Source organism: Ranitomeya variabilis, chromosome 1 (genome assembly GCF_051348905.1).
Source record: "Ranitomeya variabilis isolate aRanVar5 chromosome 1, aRanVar5.hap1, whole genome shotgun sequence".
Classification (NCBI taxonomy): Eukaryota; Metazoa; Chordata; class Amphibia; order Anura; family Dendrobatidae; genus Ranitomeya; species Ranitomeya variabilis.
This window is the reverse complement of record NC_135232.1, coordinates 713,493,710-713,516,216: the sequence shown is the minus strand read 5'-3', so window position 1 is coordinate 713,516,216 and position 22,507 is coordinate 713,493,710. Positions and strand designations below refer to the sequence as shown.

General features: G+C 45.1%; 1 protein-coding gene across 15 annotated transcripts in view; it reads right to left on the bottom strand.

The window, feature by feature from the left end:
- The window catches only part of CEP128 (centrosomal protein 128), a 261,366-nt gene that overhangs the window by 202,208 nt on the left and 36,651 nt on the right, over window positions 1-22,507 (bottom strand). For 4 of the 15 annotated variants that reach the window (XM_077267459.1, XM_077267458.1, XM_077267462.1 and 1 more), the window contains one exon: window positions 21,466-21,613. The exons of 7 other annotated variants lie outside the window; for them this stretch is intronic. The gene's annotated coding sequence lies outside the window, so the exon portion shown is untranslated. Of the gene's footprint in view, window positions 1-4,731; window positions 4,856-21,465; window positions 21,614-22,507 lie in introns of all 15 variants that reach the window. 4 more of the 15 variants (XM_077267455.1, XM_077267454.1, XM_077267456.1 and 1 more) reach the window with 1 other exon arrangement.

Here is a 22,507-nt window from a genome sequence, read left to right as displayed (position 1 = left end):
CAGTATAGAACACAGCCCACGCAGTATAGAACACAGCCCACGCAGTATAGAACACAGCCCACGCAGTATAGAACACAGCCCACGCAGTATAGAACACAGCCCACGCAGTATAGAACACAGCCCACGCAGTATAGAACACAGCCCACGCAGTATAGAACACAGCCCACGCAGTATAGAACACAGCCCACGTAGTATAGAACACAGCCCACGTAGTATAGAACACAGCCCACGTAGTATAGAACACAGCCCACGTAGTATAGAACACAGCCCACAGAGTATAGAACACAGCCCACGTAGTATAGAACACAGCCCACGTAGTATAGAACACAGCCCACGTAGTATAGAACACAGCCCACGTAGTATAGAACACAGCCCACGCAGTATAGAACACAGCCCACGCAGTATAGAACACAGCCCACGCAGTATAGAACACAGCCCACGCAGTATAGAACACAGCCCACGCAGTATAGAACACAGCCCACGCAGTATAGAACACAGCCCACGCAGTATAGAACACAGCCCACGTAGTATAGAACACAGCCCACGTAGTATAGAACACAGCCCACGTAGTATAGAACACAGCCCACGTAGTATAGAACACAGCCCACGTAGTATAGAACACAGCCCACGTAGTATAGAACACAGCCCACGTAGTATAGAACACAGCCCACGTAGTATAGAACACAGCCCACGTAGTATAGAACACAGCCCACGTAGTATAGAACACAGCCCACGTAGTATATAACACAGCCCACGCAGTATATAACACAGCCACATAGTATATAACACAGCCACGTAGTATATAACAGCCACGTAGTATATAGCACAGCCACGCAGTATATAACACAGCCCACGCAGTATATAACACAGCCACGTAGTATATAACACAGCCATAGTATATAGCACAGCCCACATAGTATAGCACAGCTCACGCAGTATATAACAGCCCACGTAGTATATAGCACAGCCCACGCAGTATATAGCAATGTGGGCATCATATCCCTGTTAAAAAAAAAAAGAATTAAAATAAAAAACAGTTATATACTCACCTTCCGTTGGCCCCGGATCCAGGCGAAGCGGTTACCGACGCTCCTCGCGCGCTCCGGTCCCAAGAGTGCATTGCGGTCTCGCGAGATGATGACGTAGTGGTCTCGCGAGACCGCTACGTCATCATCTCGCGAGACCGCAATGCATGGAGCGGTCACCGGAGCGTCGCAAGGAGTGGGGATGGCCAGTTCTGGATCAGAGGGGCCGACGGACGGTGAGTATATAACGATTTTTTATTATTTTTAACATTAGATCTTTTTACTATTGATGCTGCATAGGCAGAATCAATAGTAAAAAGTTGGTCACACATGGTTAATAGCAGCGTTAACAGACTGCGTTACACCACGGCATAACGCGGTGTAATGCAGCCATTGACCCTGTGTGAGCGCTGACTGGAGGGGAGTATGGAGGGGGCACTGAAGGAGAGTAGGGGCGAATTCGCGGCCGGACTGTGCCCGTTGCACACAATCCAGCGACGCGGGATTTCCGTGACAGACAGACGGAAGTGACCCTTAGATGATTATATAGTAGATAATATGACTTTAAAAAAAAAAAACTTTTCCACCTAGCCCCACTATTGGACTTTCACTTTCTGCACTCTGATCCCAGTTATAAGGTTCAACAATGCATGAGCCTGTCAGACCTGCAGAGAAAAGTTAGATAGATCATGCACAGTGCATGATCTAACTAACTTCCTGGTGACCAGAATGTCGTCACGATGACATCAGATTACTATGGCAATGATCGGGATTCCCACGATGACTTTGCAGGGTCTCCAATCCAAGGGCAGAGGGGTTTTCTTTCCTGTACCCCCTCTGCCTGCTCACTAAATGCTGCAAACGAGTTCAATCGCAGCATTTTGGGGGTTAAAGTGCTGGGAGCGGTACGGGAACACTCCTGGCATTGAGAGCAGGGTGTCACCTGTCAGTAACAGTTGACACCTGGCGGCAATAACAGGAGCACAGCTCCCTGTGCGCAGACAGTTGCCATGACGTACATGTACTGCATCGGTTTGGAAGTCCTTCCCAATTATGACGTACATGTACTACAAATATCGGGAAGGTGAAAAAAATCCAAAGTTTGTAAAAATAAATCTAATATATAAAGCTGAATGCGCGCGCGTGTGTGTGTGTGTGTGTGTGTGTGTGTGTGTGTGTGTGTGTGTGTGTGTGTGTGTGTGTGTGTGTGTGTGTGTGTGTGTCCGGGATTGGCATCTGCACCGTCGCAGCTATGTGTGTGTGTGTGTGTGTGTGTGTGTGTGTGTGTGTGTGTGTGTGTGTGTGTGTGTGTGTGTGTGTGTGTGTGTGTGTGTGTGTGTGTGTGTGTGTGTGTGTGTGTCCGGGATTGGCATCTGCACCGTCGCAGCTACAACCACAAAATTTTGCACAGTCACACGTCTGGACCCCGAGAGCGTCATAGGCTATGTTGTGAGGCGGAATTTTAACCCCGCGCTTTCCAATTCACCAAACAATTTTGCCCCTATCTACATAATGGGGAAAAAGTGAAAGGAAAAGTGTTGGAGGCGTCGCAGCTACAGGCACAAAATTTTGCACAGTCACACGTCTGGACCCCGAGAGCGTCATAGGCTATGTTGTGAGGCGGAATTTTAACCCCGCGCTTTCCAATTCACCAAACAATTTTGCCCCTATCTACATAATGGGGAAAAAGTGAAAGGAAAAGTGTTGGAGGCAAATTGACAGCTGCCAGATGTGAACAAGGGGGACTTAAAGAATGAGAGCGATGGCGCCAAAGAGTATATACCGTACAGTTGCTAAGGTAGGGCCCCGACATGGGATACTCACCACACACGGGGATATGAACACACACACAAAATGCGCCACACACTACCACGTGCTTGAACACATATACCACCCTCAGCACACATTTCACCACACATACACCAATCTCGCCACATAAAAGTCGAAACACAAAAGTCACCGCTCAAAACACCACACGCAAAATTCGCCACATGCAAAACTCGCCACATGCAAAACTAGGCTCACGCAAAACTAGCCACACGTGCAAAACTCACCTCATGGAAAACACGCCACGCGCAAAACTTGCACACGCGGAAAAATTACCACATGCACAAAAGTTGCTACACATGCAAAAGTTGCCTCACACAAAACTTGCACATACTCAAAACGCACAACACATAAAACTCGCCACACGCAAAACTTGCCGCACACAACTTGCTACACACAACTTGCTACACACAACTTGCTACACACAACTTGCTACACTAACCTGTCACATGCAACTCGACACACAAAAAGTTGCTACACGCATGTCGCCACACAATACTCATCTCACAAAAGTCTCTACATGCATGTCGCCACACGCAACTCAACACGTGACACATGAAACTCGCCCTAAAACACACACAAGTCTGGTATTATCCTTCAAAAATAAAAATCCGATTAATAAGCAGACAAACTGCAAGAGCAACAAATGTACCATATAGGAAATACGGCAGCTGTCAGTCACATGACCTGTCTATTATGTGTATGTGTGAGCTAATATATACTGCCAGGGGGAGTGCTTCCTGTAGGCTGGGGATTTATCAGGCTGCCAATTTAGCTTACACATACGGAGGTAAAAATACTGACCAAATAATGTGTGAACGAGGTCTAATACAGGAGGAGATGACATACAGGTACATACTATATACAGGGGAGATGACACAGGTATATACTATATACAGGAGCAGAAGACTTACAGGTATATACTATATACAGGAGGAGATGACATACAGGTATATACTATATAGAGGAGATGACATACAGGTATATACTATAGACAGAAGAGATGACATACAGGTATATACTATATACAGGAGGAGATGACATACAGCAGGTATATACTATTTACAGGGGAGATGACATGCAGGTATATACTATACACAGGAGATGACATACAGGTGTATACTATATATAAGGGAGAAGACAAACATGTATATACTGAGGGGAAAATGAGAGGTGTGAGGTGAAAATGAAAAGGTGTGAGTGCAAAATGAGAGGAGTGAGGGAAAATAGTGAAGTGATCGGAAAATTACAGATGTGAGGTCGAAATGACAAGGGTTAGTGGGGAATGAGAGGAGTGAAGGGGAAAATGAGAGGTGTGAGGGAGAAAATGAGAGATGTGAGGGGAAAATGAAAGTTGTGAGGGGGGAAATGAGAGGCGTGATGGGAAAATAAGAGAAGTGAGGTGCTATAACTAACCACAGATATTTACTATGCCCAGGCAAAGCCGGGCTCTTCAGCTAGTAAATAAATAATTTTAAGGCTGTGTGCACACATAGCAGATTTTTCGCGTTTTTTCGCTATAAAAAAGCTATAAAACCGTGAAAAAAAACGCTCACATTAAGCATCCTATTTAATAGAATGCAATCCGCATTTTTTGTGCACATGCTGCGTTGTTTTCCTGAGCGGAATCGCATTCCATTAAAAAACGTAGCATGTTCATTAAATTTGCGGAATCGCGGGGATTCCGCACACCTAGGAATGCATTGATCTGTTTACTTCCCGTACGGGGCTATGCCCACCATGCGGGAAGTAAGCAGATCATGTGCGGTTGGTACCCAGGGTGGAGGAGAGGAGACTCTCCTCCACGGACTGGGCACCATATAATTGGTAAAAAAAAAAAAAAAAAAAGAATTAAAATAAAAAATCGTGATATACTCACCTTCGATGGCCCCCGGAGTCTTCCCGCCTCTCAGCGTTGCACGCGGCCGCTTGACCGCGACGTCATCGAAGGTCCTTCACACACAGCATCCATAGGAACGGACGCCGCTGAGGAGATTGGCTGTCTGCGGAAGGTGAGAATAACGATTTTTTTTATATTTTTATTATTTTTAACATTCTATCTTTTACTATTGATGCTGCATAGGCTGCATCAATAGTAAAAAGTTGGTCACACTTGTCAAGCACTATGTTTGACAAGTGTGACCAACCTGTCATTCAGTTTTCCAAGCGATGCTACAGATCGCTTGGAAAACACTAGCATTCTGCAAGCTAATAATGCTTGCAAAACGCTAGTTTTTAACGGGAATATGCATGCCAATTCCACATGCGATATACCCGCGGCAGGAGCTGCAGAATTGCCGCGGATGACTTAGCCTAAAACCGACATTTTCAGAGACCAGTAGCATCTTCATTTTTCATGATCTGGGCCTGGGTGAGAGCTTATTTTTTGCGCGCTGAGCTGACGTTTTTATTGATACCATTTAGGTGTAGATACGATCTTTTGATTGCCCGTTATTGCATTTTAATGTAATGTTGTGGTGACCAAAAATAGGTAAGGCTACTTTCACACTAGCGTTTTTTGCAATACGTCGCAATGCGTCGTTTTGGCGAAAAAACGCATCCTGCAAAAGTTCTTGCTGGATGCGTTTTTTCACCATTGACTAACATTAGCGACGCATTTGCGAAGCATTGCCACACGTCTCAACCGTCGTGCGACGGTTGCGCCGTGTTGTGGCGGACCGTCGGCTGCAAAAAACGTTACATGAAACGACGGACCGCCATTTCCTACCGGGCATGCGCGGCCGGAACTCCGCCCCCACCTCCCCGCACCTCACAATGGGGCGGCGGATGCGCTGGAAAAATGCATCCGCTGCCCCCGTTGTGCGGCGTATACAACGCTAGCGTCGGTACGTCGGCCCGACGCTCTGCGACGGGCCGAGTACGACGCTAGTGTGAAAGTAGCCTAATTCTGTAAGTTTTATTTTTTTTCTCGTTAAGCCATTTCCCAATCAGATTAATTATTTTTATATATTGATAGATCGGATGATTCTGAATGCGGCGATACAAAATATGTGTATTTTTTTTTTTCTTTACGGTTTTATTTTGAATGGGGCGAATGGGGGGTGATTTTAACTTTATTATACTAATATTTTTAAAACTTTTTTTTAACCCCTTCATGACCCAGCCTATTTTGACCTTAATGACCTGGCCGTTTTTTGCAATTCTGACCAGTGTCCCTTTATGAGGTAATAACTCAGGAACGCTTCAACGGATCCTAGCGGTTCTGAGATTGTTTTTGTGACATATTGGGCTTCATGTTAGTGGTATATTTAGATCGATAATGTTTGTGTTTATTTGTGAAAAAAATGCACATTTTGGCTAAAATTTTGAAAATTTTGCAATTTTCAAATTTTGAATTTTTATTCTGTTAAACAAGAGAGTTATGTGACACAAAATAGTTAATAAATAACATTACCCACATGTCTACTTTACATCAGCACAATTTTGGAAACAAATTTTTTTTTTGCTAGGAAGTTATAAGGGTTAAAATTTGACCAGCAATTTCTCATTTTTACAACGAAATTTACAAAACCATTTTTTTAGGGACCACCTCACATTTGAAGTCAGTTTGAGGGGTCTATATGGCTGAAAATACCCAAAAGTGACACCATTCTAAAAACTGCACCCCTCAAGGTACTCAAAACCACATTCAAGAAGTTTATTAACCCCTCAGGTGTTTCACCGCAGCAGAAGCAACATGGAAGGAAAAATGAACATTTAACTTTTTAGTCACAAAAATGATTTTTTAGCAACAATTTTTTTATTTTCCCAAGGGTAAAAAGAGAAACTGGACCCCAAAAGTTCTTGTACAATTTGTCCTGAGTACGCCGATACCACATATGTGGGGGGGGAACCACTGTTTGGGCGCACGACAGGGCTCGGAAGGGAAGGAGCGCATTTGACTTTTTCAATGAAAAAATTGGCTCCAATCTTTAGTGGACACCATGTCGCGTTTGGAGAGCCCCTGTGTGCCTAAACATTGGAGCATCCCCACAACTGACCCCATTTTGGAAACTAGACCCCCAAAGGAGCTTATCTAGATGCATAGTGAGCACTTTGAACCCCAGGCGCTTCACAAATTGATCCGTAAAAATGAAAAAGTTATTTTCTTTTTCACAAAAAATTGAGGCTAAAAGAAATTTTTTGTGAAAAAAAAAAAATGTACTTTTTCATTTTTACGGATCAATTTGTGAAGCACCTGGGGGTTCAAAGTACTCACTAAGCATCTAGAAATTGAGGATAAAATAATTTTTTTCATTTTCACATGGGCAACAGGATAAAATGGATCCTAAAATGTGTTGGGTAATTTCTCCTGAGTACACCGATACCTCATATGTGGTCACAAACCAGTTTGGGCACACGGCAAGGCTCGGAAGGGAAGGAGCGCCATTTTACTTTTGAATGAAAAATTAGCTCCAATCGCTAGCGGACACCATGTCGCGTTTGGAGAGCCCCCGTGTGCCTAAACATTGGAGCTCCTCCACATGTACCGTACTTTTTTTTTTTCCACAAAAAATTTCTTTTAGCCTCAATTTGTTCATTTCCACATAGGCAAAAGGATAAAATGGATCCTAAAATGTATTGGGCAATTTCTCCTGAGTACACTGATATCTCACATGTGGGGGTAAACCACTGTTTGGGCACACGGGAGGGCTCGGAAGGGAAGAAGCGCCATTTTACTTTTGAATGAAAAATTAGCTCCAATCGTTAGCGGACACCATGTCGCGTTTGGAGAGCCCCAGTGTGCCTAAACATTGGAGCTCCCCCACATGTGACCCCATTTTGGAAACTAGACCTCCCATTGAACTAATCTAGATGTGCGGTGACCACTTTAAACCCCCAAGTGCTTCACAGAAGTTTAAAACGCAGAGTTGTGAAAATAAAAAATCATTTTTCTTTCCTCAAAAATTATTTTTTAGCCCGCAATTTTTTATTTTCACAAGAGTACCAGGAGAAATTGGACCCCAAAAGTTGTTGTCCAGTTTGTCCTGAGTACACTAATACCCCATATGTGGGGGTAAACCACTGCTTGGGCACACGTCGAGGCTCGGAAGGGAAGTAGTGACTTTTGAAATGCAGACTTTGATGGAATGGTCCGCGGGCGTCATGTTGCATTTGCAGAGCCCCTGATGTGCCTAAACAGTAGAAACTCCCCACAAGTGACCCCATTTTGGAAACTAGACCCTCCACGGAACTTATCTAGATGTGTGGTGAGCACTTTGAACCCCCAAGTGTTTCACAGGAGTTTATGACGCAGAGCCGTGAAAAAAAAAAAAAAATTTCATTCCTCTAAATTATGTTTTAGCAAGCTATTTTTTATTTTTGCAAGTGTAACAGGAGAAATTGGACCCCAATAATTGTTGCCCAGTTTGTCCTGAATATGCTGTTACCCCATATGTGGGGGTAAACCACTGATTGGGTGCACGTCGGGGCTCGGAAGGGAGAACCATTTGACTTTTTAAACGCAAGATTGGCTGGAATCAATGGTGGCGCCATGTTGCGTTTGGAGACCCCTGATGTGCCTAAAAAGTGGAAGCCCCTCAATTCTAACTCCAACACTCACCCCAACACACCCCTAACCCTAATCCCAACTCTAGCCATGACCCTAATCACAACCCTAACCCCAACACACCCCTAACCACAACCCTAACCCCGACACACCCATAACCCTAATCCCAACCCTAACCCTAATCCCAACCCTAACCCTAATTCCAATCCTAACCACAACCCTAACCCCAACACACCCCTAACCCTAAACATAACCCTAACCACAGGCCTAATCTTAACCCTATTTCCAATCCTAGCCCTAATTCCAACCCTAACCCTAAGGCTATGTGCCCACGTTGCGGATTCGTGTGAGATTTTTCTGCACCATTTTTGAAAAATCCGCAGGTAAAAGGCACTGCATTTTACCTGCGGATTTACCACGGATTTCCAGTGTTTTTTGTGTGGATTTCAGCTGCGGATTCCTATTGAAGAACAGGTATAAAACGCTGCGGAATCCGCACAAAGAATTGACATGCTGCGGAAAATACAACACAGCGTTTCCGCGCGGTATTTTCCGCACCATAGGCACAGCGGATTTGGTTTTCCATAGGTTTACATGGTACTGTAAACCTGATGGAAAACTGCTATGAATCCGCAGTGGCCAATCCGCTGCGGATCCGCAGCCAAATCCGCACCATGTGCACATAGCCTAATTCTAACCCTAACCCTAGTTCTAACCCTAACCCTAGCCCTAACCCTAATGCTAACCCTAACCCTAGCCCTAATGCTAACCCTAACCCTAGTGCAGAAAAAAAAAAAAATTCTCTATTTTATTATTGTCCCTACCTATGGGGGTGATAAAGGGGGGGGGGTTCATTCACTATTTTTTTTATTTTGATCACTGTGATAAGTTTTATCACAGTGATCAAAATGTACCTGGAACGAATCTGCCGGCCGGCAGATTCGGCGGGCACACTGCGCATGCGTCCGCCATTTTGGAAGATGGCGGCGCCCATGGAGAAGACAGACGGACTCCGGGAGGCTCGGTAAGTATGAGGGGGGATCGGAGCACGGGGGGGTGGATCGGAGCACGGGGGGTGGATCGGAGCACGGGGGGAGCGGGCATGAGGACGGGGGAGCGGACAGGCGGACGGAGGGGACTACGGGACAGAACGGAGGACTGGGGAGGCGATCGGTGGCTGTGGGGGGGGGGGGCACATCAGGGTTTCCAGCCATGGTCGATGATATTGCAGCATCGGCCATGGCTGGATTGTAATATTTCACCACTTTTTATAGGTGAAATATTACGAATTGCTCTGATTGGCTGTTGCACTTTCAACAGCCAATCAGAGCGATCGTAGCCACGAGGGGGTGAAGCCACCACCCCTGGGCTGAAGTACCACCCCCCCGTCACTGCAGATCGGGTGAAATTGGAGTTAACCCTTTCACCCGATCTGCAGGGTCGCGATCCCTCCATGACGCCACATAGGCGTCACAGGTCGGATTGGCACCGACATTCATGACGCCTACGTGGCGTCAAAGGTCGGGAAGGGGATAAACTGTACACTGACTTCAACAGTCTTCATTGGAGACTAGAAGCTGCGATCATCCGATCTTCTGTGCTACTCATAGCAGTGCTGAAGCCCTGCTGTGTGTAGCTAAAATGATCACTTGCTATGAGCTCCGGACACTTGTCATTGCCAGATAGCCATGAGGGCCACCAACCACAGGGGTCTCCAGCAGATCCCGGTTTGTCATTACAGCCTATCGGCGACCCGCGGCCATGTGATACGGGCGCCATTGGGAGGGGTTTGTGACGCGCTTCTGGTGCAATCATGTTAAATGCCGCTGTCAATCTCTGACAGTTAATAGCCAAGGGTGGATCGCAATTCTACCCATGGCTGTTAGAGGCACGTCAGCTGAATAAATCAGGTATAATGTGTCAGAAAAGCTGCAGGCTCAGCGCCGGAGTCCGCAGCAAACAGGGGCAGGCGACCTTTGACATACCTGTATGTCCAAGGTCATAAAGAGGTTAATGTCTAAACCACTGGCAACAAAAGTGAGCACATTCCTAAGTGAAAATGGTCCTATTGTTTCCCAAGTGTGAACTTTTTGTTAGGCCACCATTATTTTCAATCACTTCCTTAACTCCTCCAGGATGACATCACGGAGCTGGTAGATGTTGCAACACCTTGTGCTCATCCACATTCCGGTTGATGATGACCCACAGATGCTGAATAGCATCTGGAGACATGCTTGGCCAGTCCAGCACCTTTACCCTCAGTTTCTTTAGTAAGGACAGTGGTGGTCTTGCAGGTGTGTTTGGGATCTTATGGTAGAATATTGTCCTGCAGCCCAGTTTCCGGAGGGAGGAGATCATGCTCTGCTTCAGGATGTCGCAGCACATGATTGCATTAATGGTTCCCTTAATAAACTGTAGCCCCCTACAGCCGGCAGTACTCATGCAGTCCCAAACCATGACACTCCACCACCATGCCTGACTGTAGGCAGGACACACTTGTCTTTGTGTTCCTCATCTGGTTGCCACCACACATGCTTGACACCACCTGAACTAAATAAGTTTATCTTTAAACTTCGACCACAGGATGCGGCTCCAGAAATTCATGTCCTTAGTCAGCTTGTCTTCAGCAAACTGCGGCTTTCTTTCTTTCTAAACCAGGGATTCAAGCTTGAGGAGGATAATTTGCATATTCCAGGTGCCTTCTGGGAAAAGCGAAGAGTCTCCCTCAGCAAGAAGATTGTTGGGTACAGCCGGGACCAGCTGCTTGGAAAGCATCACCAAACCAGGGATTCAAGCTTGAGGAGGATAATTTGCATATTCCAGGTGCCTTCTGGGAAAAGCGAAGAGTCTCCCTCAGCAAGAAGATCGTTGGGTACAGCCGGGACCAGCTGCTTGGAAAGCATCACCAAACCAGGGATTCAAGCTTGAGGAAGATAATTTGCATATTCCAGGTGCCTTCTGGGAAAAGCAAAGAGTCTTCCTCAGCAAGAAGATCGTTGGGTTCAGCCGGGACCAGCTGCTTGGAAAGCATCACCAAACCGCACGCCTTATGGCACGCAAATTTTTGCCTGTAGGACAGTATTGCAAGAAAGCTTGGCTGAGTAGATTACACAAGAAGGAAAACACAAAGCAAATCAGCAGGATCTAGGAGCAACATGGCAGATGTGACAACCTACATGGTGAGCTGCAGCATGTGCTATATGTTCACAGATCGACCAGAAGAATCCAATTTCACCTGTCAGAAGTGTAGACTAGTGGCCCTTTTAGAAGAAAAGGTTCGGGGTCTGGAAGAAAGAATAGCAACTTTGAAACTCATCAAAGAGAATGAAGACTTCCTAGACAGAACAGAAGCATCTCTACTGGTCACAGAAGGTGAAATAAGTGTCAGAGAACCTCCAAAAGCAGATGAGTGGAAGCATGTGACCAAAAGAAGCAAGAAGACCATGGAGAAATCACCAACCACACAACTGAAGAACCGATATCAAATATTTGTAGAAGATGAAGATTGCACACCTAAGGATGAAGCAATACCAGCAAGCAAAAAAGAAAAGGGTACACAGCAACAAGTGACACCAAAAAGTACAGCCAAGAAGCAACGAAGAGTGGTGGTGGTGGGAGACTCACTACTGAGAGGCACAGAAGCAGCCATCTGCAGACCGGACATAACCGCAAGAGAAGTTTGCTGCCTTCCAGGTGCGATGATCAAGGATGTGACCGATAGGATACCAAAGCTCTTCAGCTCCAAGGACGTCCACCCATTTCTTCTGATACATGTTGGCACCATTGACACGGCAAGGAAGGACCTACCGACAATCTGCAAGGACTTTGAAGAGTTGGGGAAGAAAGTAAAGGAACTGGATGCACAGGTAGTTTTTTCTTCTATCCTTCCAGTAGACGGGCATGGCACCAGGAGATGGAACAGGATCCTTGATGCGAACAACTGGCTAAGACGATGGTGCAGACAACAAGGATTCGGATTCCTGGACCACGGTGTGAATTACTTGTACGATGGACTCCTCGCCAGAGATGGACTACACCTCAACAAACCTGGGAAACACACATTCGCCAGAAGACTCGCTACACTCATCAGAAGGGCGTTAAACTAGAAGAAGAGGGGACGGGAAGAAAAACATTAGACTCGAACAAAGAAGACCCAGGAAAACATACTCAGAAGGGAGGTAAGAACATTTCTAAAACAATCCACAGCGAGGAGATTGGAACAAAACAAAATCCTCTAAACTGCATGCTTGCAAACGCCAGAAGCCTGACAAACAAGATGGAAGAACTAGAAGCAGAAATATCTACAGGTAACTTTGACATAGTGGGAATAACCGAGACATGGTTAGATGAAAGCTATGACTGGGCAGTTAACTTACAGGGTTACAGTCTGTTTAGAAAGGATCGTAAAAATCGGAGAGGAGGAGGGGTTTGTCTCTATGTAAAGTCTTGTCTAAAGTCCACTTTAAGGGAAGATATTAGCGAAGGGAATGAGGATGTCGAGTCCATATGGGTCGAAATTCATTGAGGGAAAAATGGTAACAAAATTCTCATTGGGGTCTGTTACAAACCCCCAAATATAACAGAAATCAAGGAAAGTCTACTTCTAAAGCAGATAGATGAAGCTGCAACCCATAATGAGGTCCTGGTTATGGGTGACTTTAACTACCCAGATATTAACTGGGAAACAGAAACCTGTGAAACCCATAAAGGCAACAGGTTTCTGCTAATAACCAAGAAAAATTATCTTTCTCACAATTGGTGCAGAATCCAACCAGAGGAGCAGCACTTTTAGACCTAAACCATCTAATAGACCTGACAGAATAACAAATCTGCAGGTGGTCGGGCATCTAGGAAATAGCGACCACAATATTGTACAGTTTCACCTGTCTTTCACTAGGGGGACTGGTCAGGGAGTCACAAAAACACTGAACTTTAGGAAGGCAAAGTTTGACCAGCTTAGAGACGCCCTTAATCTGGTAGACTGGGACAATATACTCAGAAATAAGAATACAGATAATAAATGGAAAATGTTTAAAGGGCCACTGTCACCCCCCTCCAGCCGTTATAAACTAAAAGAGCCACCTTGTGCAGCAGTAATGCTGCATTCTAACAAGGTGGCTATTTTAGTTTTAGGTTCAAGTATACCCCAAATAAAGCGTTTTTATACTTAGCCACAATTCTTGTCTCTAGCCAGGGAGGCCGGTCCTCACTCCCCAGCTTGGCCAGCTCCTCTGCCGTCACTCCAATCTTCCTGCGCTTTCGGCGCCGCCCCCTCAGCGCTGTTATCGTTTCAAAGCCGGCGCCTGCGCTGTGTACTGGTGTCCTGCGTAGACGCAGTAAGCTCTGGCCGTCTGATGTCCCAGCCAGGCTTGCACACTGCGCCTGCGCGGGCATTGCGGCCAGCCACCTTTGGAATCCCCGGAAAACGTCTTCTTATCAGTATATATTTATGTTTCACCAAACAGAATATTCCGTGTAATGGCTGATACCAGAGAACAAAAGACATCCACAGAACACCAGGATGGATCTGCTGCACAGCAAATAGCTGTAGGACCTGCGATGACGTCACTGCCATGTGATTGCCCTAATCACATGGCAGTGACGTCATCGCAGGTCCTACAGCTATTTGCTGTGCAGCAGATCCATCCTGGTGTTCTGTGGATGTCTTTTGTTCTCTGGTATCAGCCATTACACGGAATATTCTGTATAGGTGGAACCTTTGGAATCCCCGCCCCGCACTGTGCATAATGCATAACACAGTGCGGGGCGGGGATTCCAAAGGTGGCTGGCCGCAATGCCCGCGCAGGCGCAGTGTGCAAGCCTGGCTGGGACATCAGACGGCCAGAGCTTACTGCAACTGCGCAGGACACCAGTACACAGCGCAAGCGCCGGTTTTGAAACGATAACAGCGCTGAGGGGGCGCCGCCGAAATGGCCTGAAGATTGGAGTGACGGCAGAGGAGCTGGCCAAGCTGGGGAGTGAGGACCCGCCTCCCTGGCTAGAGACAAATTGTGGCTAAGTATAAAAACTCTTTATTTGGGGTATACTTGAACCTAAAACTAAAAGAGCCACCTTGTTAGAATGCAGCATTACTGCTGCACAAGGTGGCTCTTTTAGTTTATAACGGCTGGTGGGGGGTGACAGTGGCCCTTTAAGAACATCCTAAATAGGCACTGTAAGCGGTTTATACCTTGTGGGAATAAAAGGACTAGAAATAGGGAAAAACCCAATGTGGCTAAACAAAGAAGTAAGACAGGCAATTAACAGTAAAAAGAAAGCATTTGCACTACTAAAGCAGGATGGCACCATTGAAGCTCTAAAAAACTATAGGGAGAAAAATACTTTATCTAAAAAACTAATTAAAGCTGCCAAAAAGGAAACAGAGAAGCACATTGCTAAGGAGAGTAAAACTAATCCCAAACTGTTCAACTATATCAATAGTAAAAGAATAAAAACTGAAAATGTAGGCCCCTTAAAAAATAGTAAGGAAAGAATGGTTGTAGATGACGAGGAAAAGGCTAACATATTAAACACCCTCTTCTCCACGGTATTCACGGTGGAAAATGAAATGCTAGTTGAAATCCCAAGAAACAATGAAAACCCTATATTAAGGGTCACCAACCTAACCCAAGAAGAGGTGCGAAACCGGCTAAATAAGATTAAAATAGATAAATCTCCGGGTCCGGATGGCATACACCCACGAGTACTAAGAGAACTAAGTAATGTAATAGATAAACCATTATTTCTTATTTTTAGAGACTCTATAGCGACGGGGTCTGTTCCACAGGACTGGCGCATAGCAAATGTGATGCTAATATTCAAAAAGGGCTCTAAAAGTGAACCTGGAAATTATAGGCCAGTAAGTCTAACCTCTACTGTTGGTAAAATATTTGAAGGGTTTCTGAAGGATGTTATTCTGGATTATCTCAATGAGAATAACTGTTTAACTCCATATCAGCATGGGTTTATGAGAAATCGCTCCTGTCAAACCAATCTAATCAGTTTTTATGAAGAGGTAAGCTATAGGCTGGACCACGGTGAGTCATTGGACGTGGTATATCTCGATTTTTCCAAAGCGTTTGATACCGTGCCGCACAGGAGGTTGGTACACAAAATGAGAATGCTTGGTCTGGGGGAAAATGTGTGTAAATGGGTTAGTAACTGGCTTAGTGATAGAAAGCAGAGGGTGGTTATAAATGGTATAGTCTCTAACTGGGTCGCTGTGACCAGTGGAGTACCGCAGGGGTCGGAATTGGGACCTGTTCTTTTCAACATATTCATTAATGATCTGGTAGAAGGTTTACACAGTAAAATATTGATATTTGCAGATGATACAAAACTATGTAAAGCAGTTAATACAAGAGAAGATAGTATTCTGCTACAGATGGATCTGGATAAGTTGGAAACTTGGGCTGAAAGGTGGCAGATGAGGTTTAACAATGATAAATGTAAGGTTATACACATGGGAAGAAGGAATCAATATCACCATTACACACTGAATGGGAAACCACTGGGTAAATCTGACAGGGAGAAGGACTTGGGGATCCTAGTTAATGATAAACTTACCTGGAGCAGCCAGTGCCAGGCAGCAGCTGCCAAGGCAAACAGGATCATGGGGTGCATTAAAAGAGGTCTGGATACACATGATGAGAGCATTATACTGCCTCTGTACAAATCCCTAGTTAGACCGCACATGGAGTACTGTGTCCAGTTTTGGGCACCGGTGCTCAGGAAGGATATAATGGAACTAGAGAGAGTACAAAGGAGGGCAACAAAATTAATAAAGGGGATGGGAGAACTACAATACCCAGATAGATTAGCGAAATTAGGATTATTTAGTCTAGAAAAAAGACGACTGAGGGGCGATCTTATAACCATGTATAAGTATATAAGGGGGACAATACAAATATCTCGCTGAGGATCTGTTTATACCAAGGAAGGTGACGGGCACAAGGGGGCATTCTTTGCGTCTGGAGGAGAGAAGGTTTTTCCACCAACATAGAAGAGGATTCTTTACTGTTAGGGCAGTGAGAATCTGGAATTGCTTGCCTGAGGAGGTGGTGATGGCGAACTCAGTCGAGGGGTTCAAGAGAGGCCTGGATGTCTTCCTGGAGCAGAACAATATTGTATCATACAATTATTAGGTTCTGTAGAAGGACGTAGATCTGGGGATTTATTATGATGGAATATAGGCTGAACTGGATGGACAAATGTCTTTTTTCGGCCTTACTAACTATGTTACTATGTTTAGAAGAGGCTTCCTTCTAGGAAGACAGCCATGCACAGCAATGTGATGCAGTGTGCGGCATATGGTCTGAGCACTGACAGGAGGACGGGGGGCACCCCTACAGCAATGTGCATGGTCTGAGCACTGACAGGGAACCCCCACCCCTGTAACCTCTGCAGCAATGTATATGGTCTGAGCAATGCCAGGTGGACCCCCCACCCCTGTAACTTCTGCAGAAATGTATATGGTTTGAGCACTGCCAGAAGGACCCCCCCACCCCTGTAACCTCTGCAGCAAAGTATATGGTCCGACCACTGCCAGGTGGACCCCGCACCCCTGTAACTTCTGCAGCAATGTATATGGTCTGAGCACTGCCAGATGGACCCTGCACCCCTGTAACCTCTGCAGCAATGTGTATGGTCTGAGCATTGCCAGATGGACCCTGCACCCCTGTAACCTCTGCAGCAATGTGTATGGTCTGAGCATTGCCAGGCAGACCCCTCCCTCACCACCACTCTAACCATTGCAGCAATGTGTATGATCTGGGCACTGGCAGGCTGACCCCCCATACCTGTAACCTCTGCAAAAATGTGTATGGTCTGTGCACTGACAGGCGCACCACCCACCCCTGTAACCCCTGCAGCAATGCTGGCAGCACTCATACATCTTTTCTGACCAGACAATCTCTGGATACAACTCTGAGCTTGTGTACTCAGCTTCTGTGATCGTCCGTGGTGTGGTGGGTCCTGAGTGGACCCTGTCTTGTTACACCGCTGTATGTTCTGGTACCCAGTGCTGTAGCTCAGTGTCAGGGTGTTGGCGATCTTCTTATAGCCTCGGCCATCGTTATGTAGAGTAACAATTCTTTTTGCCAGATCGTTCTTTGCCAAGAGACACCATGATAACTCCCGTGACAGGTATGAGAGTGTGAGTGATGACACCATTCACACCTGACACCTGGGGTAACATTAACAAGTCACATGAAACCAGGGAGGGAACAGGGGTAATTTTTCACAATTTGGCCACCTTCACTTAGGGGTGTACTCACTTGTGTTGCCAGCGGTTTAGACATTAATGGCGGTGTAAAAAAACAAAAACAAAACAAAAAATACAGAACCCCCAGGAAGAAGCAAAGGCGAAATGCGCGTCAGGGACGTTGGCTGCACTTTCAGGCTGTGTACACGTGCTCCTTTCATTCATTTATTTATTTATTTACTTAATTTTGCAATCATGCTTTCTTCTCATCATGTGTACACTCACCGGCCACTTTATTAGGTACACCATGCTAGTAACGGGTTGGACCCCTTTTGCCTTCAGAACTGCCTCAATTCTTCGTGGCATAGATTCAACAAGGTGCTGGAAGCATTCCTCAGAGATTTTGGTCCATATTGACATGATGGCATCACACAGTTGCCGCAGATTTGTCGGCTGCACATCCCAAAGATGCTTCATACAAGGCAGGATGGATCCATGCTTTCATGTTGTTTACGCCAAATTCTGACCCTACCATCCGAATGTCGCAGCAGAAATCGAGACTCATCAGACCAAGCAACATTTTTCCAATCTTCTACTGTCCAATTTCGATGAGCTTGTACAAATTGTAGCCTCAGTTTCCTGTTCTTAGCTGAAAGGAGTGGTACCCGGTGTGGTCTTCTGCTGCTGTAGCCCATCTGCCTCAAAGTTCGACGCACTGTGCGTTCAGAGATGCTCTTAGGCCTACCTTGGTTGTAACGGGTGGCGATTTGAGTCACTGTTGCCTTTCTATCAGCTCGAACCAGTCTGCCCATTCTCCTCTGACCTCTGGCATCAACAAGGCATTTCCGCCCACAGAACTGCCGCTCACTGGATTTTTTTTCTTTTTCGGACCATTCTCTGTAAACCCTAGAGATGGTTGTGCGTGAAAATCCCAGTAGATCAGCAGTTTCTGAAATACTCAGACCAGCCCTTCTGGCACCAACAACCATGCCACGTTCAAAGGCACTCAAATCACCTTTCTTCCCCATACTGATGCTCGGTTTGAACTGCAGGAGATTGTCTTGACCATGTCTACATGCCTAAATGCACTGAGTTGCCGCCATGTGATTAGCTGATTAGAAATTAAGTGTTAACAAGAAGTTGGACAGGTGTACCTAATAAAGTGGCCAGTGAGTGTATACTTTCAGTGCTGTGGTGCTGCTCAGATATTTGATATGTTGCTAATTTATATTATATTATGCCATTTGTCCACAAGGTTTATTACTTAATACCTATTTGAATATGCAGTAATCATTATCTCTTTTGCACCTTATGCACTTAAAGCACTTTGTGACAACTCTCTGTATGATTTTTTTTATCTAATATATTAATTCTTACCATATAGTTTTTTTTGGCAATACTGTTTCACACAAACCATACATTTTATCTCCAATATATGTAGAACTTTAGGATCATAGTGCTGTTAAAAAATATTTATGCTGCCAATTTTACTCAAAAATATAATTACAAGGCACTTTATTTATATTTAAATTGCAGCATACATAATTACTTGCACTTTCTACACTTTTAGCACTTTGACACCAATATATGTACAAATTTAAGATCATAGTGCTATAAATGTATATGATATGCTACTAATTTGATTTTAAAAATATTACAAGGCACTTTACCCATATTTAGCTTAATTTGCAGCAAAGACAAGTATTTGCATGTTTTGCACTTCTAGAATGAGAGTATCACAAAGTTCTAGGATTGTCTTCCAAAGAGTGTAGTGATCTTTTGTCTCATAACTATACATATATTGGTTACTTAATATAGCTATCTACCACTTTAGGAATATGGAGTTTTAATGTGGAGCTATTATATATTTTTGATGATTGAAGTACACACTTCCTTTATGCAATATTTTGTATTTGCATTTACCTCTTTTTCCAGTTTTTTTTAATTGAATGTATGTATATGTCTTAATAAAGATTTGTATTCTTTTAGAAATTTGGCAGAAAGGCTTCCCTTTTGTGTATAGGTTTAGCTAATTAATGGCCGTGTATTGATTTATTTACAGGACACCACATTTACACTGTTATACAAGCCGCACACTGACTACTACACATTGTATCAAATGGTCAGATCTTCAGTGTTGTTCCATGAGAAGATTTAACATATTTATAAAAATGTGAGGGGTGTACTCACTTTTGTGATATACACTGCTCAAAAAAATAATGGGAACACTAAAATCCCACATCCTAGCCATCACTGAATGAAATATTCCAGTTGTAAATATTTATTCATTACATAGTGGAATGTGTTGAGAACAATAAAACCTAAAAATTATCAACGGAAATCACAAGTAATATCCCATGGAGGTCTGGAGTTGGAATGATGCTCAAAATTAAAGTGGAAAATGAAGTTACAGGCTGATCCAACTTCAGTGGAAATGCCTCAAGACAAGGAAATGATGCTTAGTAGTGTGTGGCCTCCACGTGCCTGTATGACCTCCCTACAACGCCTGGGCATGCTCCTGATGAGGCGGCGGATGGTCTCCTGAGGGATCTCCTCCCAGACCTGGACTAAAGCATCCGCCAACTCCTGGACAGTCTGTGGTGCAACGTGACGTTGGTGGATGGTGCGAGACATGACCAGATGTGTTCAATCGGATTCAGGTCTGGGGAACGGGCAGGCCAATCCATAGCTTCAATGCCTTCATCTTGCAGGCACTGCTGACACACTCCAGCCACATGAGGTCTGGCATTGTCCTGCATTAGGAGGAACCCAGGGCTAACCGCACCAGCATATGGTCTCACAAGGGGTCTGAGAATCTCATCTCGGTACCTAATGGCAGTCAGGCTACCTCCGGCGAGCACATGGAGGGCTATGCGGCCCTCCAAAAAAATGCCACCCCACACACTGACCCACTGCCAAACCGGTCATGCTGAAGGATGTTGCAGGCAGCAGATGGCTCTCCATGGCGTCTCCAGACTGTCACGTCTGTCACATGTGCTAAGTGTGAACTTGCCTTCATCTGTGAAGAGCACAGGGCGCCAGTGGCGAATTTGTTAATCCTGGTGTTCTGTGGCAAATGCCAAGCGTCCTACACAGTGTTGGGCTGTGAGCACAACCCTCATCTGTGGACGTCGGGCACTCAGACCATCCTAATGGAGTTGGTTTCTAACCGTTTGTGCAGACACATGCACATTTGTGGCCTGCTGGAGGTCATTTTGCAAGGCTCTGGCAGTGCTCCTCCTGTTCCTCCTTGCACAAAGTCTGAGGTAGCGGTCCTGCTGCTGGGTTGTTGCCCTCCTACGGCCCCCTCCACGTCTCCTGGTGTACTGGCCTGTCTCCTGGTAGCGCCTCCAGCCTCTGGACACTACGCTGACAGACACAGAAAACCTTCTTGCCACAGCGCGCATTGATGTGCCATTCTGGTTGAGCTGCACTACCTGAGCCACTTGTGTGGGTTGCAGAGTCTGTCTCATGCTACCACGAGTGTGAAAGCACAACCAACATTCAAAAGTGACCAAAACATCAGCCAGAAAACATTGGTACTGAGATGTGGTCTGTGGTCCCCACCTCCAGAACCACTCCTTTATTGAGTGTGTCATGATAATTGCCAATAATTACCATCTGTTGTCTATTCCATTTGCACAACAGCATGTGAAATTGATTGTCAAACAGTGTTGCTTCCTAAGTGGACAGTTTAATTTCACAGAAGTTTGATTTACTTGGAATTATATTCTGTTGTATAAGTGTTCCCTTTATTTTTTTGAGCTGTGTACATACACATACTGTGACAACACTGCATTTTACTTTAATTGTCCAGACGTCTATTTTCAGTAAGCCAGAAGGCATAGACTTATCTTTATATTGACGCTTCTTGTAGGATAAATTGATATATGGTTATTTACCTCTCATATCAGCTCCTACAGTTTGCTGCACTGTTATCTTTGCAAAACAGGGATGCAGGGTCGTTGAACAATGGATATTTGCTGATAAATTGATTATACATTATATCAGGCCATGCAGATTGTTCACTTGCAAATATTGAAGGATAACCTATAAATAATCAAACAATGCTGGTTAACTTTGTCACCCCTTTGTAGATGATGTTTTGAAGAACAGTTGTGAACTATAAAATTGGGATATACCTCTGTAACAAGACATCCAAACATCTAAAAGATCCAGAGATCCAAAGACTCTTTACAACACCACAGCCAAGGACACTCTACAGGAAAGAAGCCAGAACATCATGGCTCCATCACGAGGGACACATATTTCACATTCTACAGGATGCCAGCTTAGGAGACCACGGCCCTATTCTGTGTGTTATTTGCCTGTTTTGTGAAGCAATAAAGTATTGCCACACTGTTTTACCCTAACCCTGTGTTGTCTGAATAGAGTTATGCCCACAAGAAAAGGAGAAGGCGTTCGGTGGGTTGAGCCCTGGCCCATGCAGTTTCAGTTAGCGGACTAGGACACCCGCTGCCCCCCGTGTCACCACACATACATTTATATTATGCGACAGGGTCACTAACACTATGTGAGGGGAGATGTGTGTCAGGAAAATTGCTTTCTTCCGTGATCTAGAAACCCATATGTTTCTCTCCAGCATGGTATTTGCTCAAAGGGTTAAACAGCCATGACAAGGGATGGGTTTTTAGGTGAGTAGGTCAGAGATGGGTGGGACACCTACTCACCATATTTCCACCTCAAGGCAGTGGCTGGGGAGTTAAATGTTGAGCCACTGTTTTTTTTCCTCTGCTGCATGTTTGGAGAGGAAAGACTCCAGACATGGCTCCAGGAGGAGCCGAGGACTTTGCCTGTTACCTGCAAGTGAATCCTGCAGTAAAAAGGACTCTACTGAACTTTATCTTTGTTTTTCTTTGCCATTAGGCCAAAAAGGCCATGATTACTTTGTTCAACCTGCTACGGTTTATGCTGTGCTTTAAA